Raw genomic sequence first — 4268 nt, 5'->3', positions numbered from 1 at the left:
CTGGGCCTGGTTCCTTCATCCCTGAGGCCAGCTCTCTCACTGCCTCCCTCCATCTCCTGGCCCTGCAGGGCTTGCTGCCCGGCCCACGGCCCTCCATCATCTCTAACCTCTGGTGCCCCTGCCCCCATCAGCAATGGCCTCGCCTGGTTTTTAGGGAGAAAACAGGAGCCACAGGCCAGAAACTGAGCCTTTCCTCTGCTCCCCACCTCCTCCTGGAGCGCCTGACCCGTCGCTCTCCCTTCAGGGCAGAAGCCTTGATGTTTGCCTGCAGTTGTCTCCACCAGCAGTCCAGTCCCCAGTGACGTCCTCAGGCCAAACTCACCTTGGTGCACCCTCCCTCCTGCCCCAAGGGCCGTCTTCTCAGGAACATTACTAGGGACCCGTCAATAGTCAATCCGCATCACTAACCAGTATGGTACTGGTTAATAATGTGGATACTGGTTAATGATTCCGATTCAGTAATCAAAGAAAACACGATAACTTTTCTTTTTTTAAAAATATATTTTATTGATTTTTTACAGAGAGGAAGGGAGAGGGATAGAGTTAGAAACATCAATGAGAGAGAAACATCGGATCAGCCGTCTCCTGCACACCTCCTACTGCGGATGTGCCCACAACCGAGGTACATGCCCTTGGCCAGAATCGAACCTGGGACTCTTCAGTCTGAAGGCCGACGCTCTAGAGGCCAGCCGTGGGCAAACTACGGCCCGCAGGCCGGATCCGGCCCTTTGAAATGAATAAAACTAAAAAAAAAAAAAAAAAGACCATACCCTTTTATGTAATGATGTTTACTTTGAATTTATATGAGTTCACACAAACACTCCATCCATGCTTTTGTTCCGGCCCTCCGGTCCAGTTTAAGAACCCATTGTGGCCCTCACGTCAAAAAGTTTGCCCACCCCTGCGTCTAGCCACTGAGCCAAACTGGTCAGGGACTTTTTAAAAAAATATATAAAATTTTAAAACTATGTGGAATATTATAACAAATACAGAAAGGTGCATAAAACAAAGACATTATACTTAATGATTTCTCAGAGGTCAAACACAAAACAAGACTCAGATGAGCCTGGGTGGTGTGGCTCAGCTGGGTGAACACTGTCCTGTGCACTGAGGGGCTGCGGGCTCAGTCCCCTACCGGGGCACATACCCAGGCTGCGGGCTCAGTCCCCTATCGGGGCACATACCCAGGCTGTGGGTTCAGTCCCAGGTTGGTATATGGGAGGCAACTAGTTGATGCTTCTCTCTCTGTCTCTCCCTCCCCCTTCCTCTCACTAAAGACATATTTTCAAAAAGGACTCGGATGGTCCTGCTCACATTGCTCAGGGGTTGAGCATCGGCCCAGGAGCCAGGAGGTCGGGGTTCAGGGCACACGCCTGAGTTGTGGGCTCCATCCCCAGTGTGGGGCGTGCAGGAGGCAGCCGATCCACGTCGCTCTCACCATTGATGTTTCTCTCTCTCCCTCCCTCCTCTCTCTGAAATCAATAAAAAAAATAGGTTTTAAAAAAAGGACTCAGATGAAGCACACTGGAGGGCCCCGCAGCCCCTGCGGTCCAGCAGGCTTCCTCTCTGCTCTCCGAGGTTTGGGTCAGGTGGTCATTGCTTCCTTGGTTTTCTTGACGGGTTTCATCGCCTAAACGTGCCTCTGAAAATCGCTTTCTTCACAGTTACACGCCCGTAATTAGACACACGAGGGGACGCGCTGACTGCTGGTGGTGAGCAGTCTTCTATCTTCCCCCCTTTTGCTTGCTCTCGCCTCTTTCTTCTTTCACTCTCACTCTCTGGAACCAGTGGTTACAAGATATTCGTTCCCTGGGCTTCTCCTTGCTTCTGTCATGGAATATACGATTACACAGTGGTTTGTCTTTGTTGTATACACTTAGGTCATTTTAGACACACTTTTCTGCATCTTATTTTTCTCACTCAGCCTGACTTTACGGTAGGCCCTTCCAAACCAAGTGCTATTATTCCAATTCTTTCTTTAAAAAAAATTTTTTTACTGACTTCAGAGAGGAAGGGAGAGGGAGCAAGAGACAGAAACATCAATGATGAGAGAATCATTGGTTAGCTGCCTCCTGCTCGCCCCACACCGAGGATCGAGTCCGCAACCCAATAGAGCAAAATAGCATACATATCAAATCGCATATATATCACATATATATCACATATGTGTAACTCCATCTATTGAAAACTGTGACCTGGTTCATAGGTCGATGCTCAGCCACTGAGCCATGCCAGCTGGACCATGCTGTGTCCATTCTTGCTATGTCCCAGGTGCCCAGGCCAGGGCAGCCCTTGGTAAGCACTTACGGAACGAACGGAAGAGTGAACTCATGCTGGTGCTGCCCCAGGGAGACCCTGCCCTGTCCAGCCTCCACCCACACAAGCACAGGGGAGCCCGGGAGTGGAGCCTGGTGGGCCGAGAGGGTGAGGCAGTGCCTGGCGGTGAGGCCTGAATGACTGGTGCCCGTCGGCCTTTTATTTTTTATTTTATTTTTTTATTATTATTTATTTATTTATTTATTTGTTTGTTTTTTAAGCCAGTCAAGTTTAGCAGTGGGGCCGTCGGCCTTTTATTCTGAGTCCACAGCACCTGCTGCAGGTCCTGAAGCCTCAGCGGGGGGACGGGCAGGAGGTGGGCTCGGTCTCCTCCTAGCCGCCCCCGGGTGTGACAGCCTTTTACGCCCGACCTCGGGCTAGCCTAGATCCGGCCCCTCTTACCTTGCCCCCGCCTCCTGCTGCACCATTTAACTGCTTTCCCATCACCCTCGCCACTCACCACCTCCTGGCATGCTTTTTATTCCGTCTGTCAGCAGGTATTTCTGGACCTACTTGGTGTTTGAGCGCTCGGGCTACATTCATGAACAACGGGATTTCCACCTCACAGAGCTCACGTTCTAGGGGAGGAAGCCAACGCGGTGAGAGGGTGATACTTAAATGACTGGTAACGGCTGTGGACGAAAGTAGGGCAGGATAAGGGGATCAGAGGGTCCGGAGTGCAGAGGGGGCCACGCTGAGGGGCTCTGGGGTGCAGTCCAGGTTTGGGGAACAGCTGGCCCCAGTCCCTGAGCCTGGAGAATGCACCGTGTGATACGTGGGAAACCCGGGAGGCTGAGCAGTGGGGATGGAGGGGAGCAGAGGAGACGAGGAGGAAAGCAGAGAGAGGAGGGGGAACCCCAGGCACACCCGCTCCTGGGGATCAAGCCCACAACGCGGGCATGTGCCCCACCGATTGGGAATCGAACCAATGACCCTGGTTCTTAGGTTGATACTCAACCCCTGAGCCACAGCGGCTGGGCAAGGGCAAGCTTTTTTTAAAAAAACTGTTTTTTGTTTATTGCTGTATTTCCACCACAGAGCATACATGCTCAATAAATATTTGCTTTTGTTTGTTTGTTGTTAATCCTCACCCGAGGATATTTGCCCATTGATTTTTAGGGGGAGTGGAAGAGAGAGGAAAAGACAGAGCGAGACATAGATGTGAGAGAAACACATCCATCAGCTTCCTCCTGCACGAGCCCCCACTAGGGCCCGGGCCCTGCAACCGAGGTACGTGCCTTTGACCGGGATCGAACCCGGGATCCTTCAGTCCGCAGGCTGCGCTCTACCCACTAGACCACACCGGCCAGGGCTAAATACTTGTCGGATGAATTCTATCTGCTTGATCGCACCCCTCTGAAAACCACCCACACGGGGCTGCAACACTGGCGCCTTTGCGGGAAGAGCAGCGCCCAGGTGGGGGGGCCCCCCTCCTCCGCATCACCAGCCCCCCCCCGGTCCCCCCAGGGACACCCACATTCACTCCGGGGAGCCCGACGGGCCACGCCGGGTCCAGGACACTGAGCCTCACACAAGCCCCGCCACGTGCGGCGGGGTGGGACCTGGGTGGACACAGGGCCACCACCCACCAGTCACAGCAAACCTGAAGGCCGTCCTTCCGTCCACCCCTCTGTGCGTTGTCGTTTCCCGCCCATCTCCACCCAGACCTCGGTCCGCCTGGACATTAGACACGCCTCTATCCACCGTTCACAGCCGCTCTTCGTCCGTCTTTCTGTCCATCCATCAGGACAACTTCCCAGTTTGCTGACAAATGACTCAACGCTGGCACTGAACGCCCCGCATCCTGGGGAGCCCTTAGACTCCGGGTGATGGTGAGGTTGGCTGACCCGCCCGCCCCGCGGCCAGCCCGCCTTGCACCCGTCGGCCCGAAGCCCATCGGTCCACCCACCACCCAACGGACCTCCTCCGACACCTGTCCAGGAAACGTAACA

General features: G+C 53.8%; 1 protein-coding gene across 1 annotated transcript in view; it reads left to right on the top strand.

Moving 5' to 3' along the window:
- Positions 1-4268, top strand: part of IP6K2 (inositol hexakisphosphate kinase 2) — a 32273-nt gene that overhangs the window by 12005 nt on the left and 16000 nt on the right. The gene's annotated exons all lie outside the window — the stretch shown is intronic.

Source organism: Myotis davidii, unplaced genomic scaffold (genome assembly GCF_000327345.1).
Source record: "Myotis davidii unplaced genomic scaffold, ASM32734v1 scaffold663, whole genome shotgun sequence".
In the NCBI taxonomy this organism is placed as follows: Eukaryota; Metazoa; Chordata; class Mammalia; order Chiroptera; family Vespertilionidae; genus Myotis; species Myotis davidii.
The sequence above is the reverse complement of the archived record's forward strand: the minus strand, read 5'-3'. Positions and strand labels throughout refer to the sequence as shown.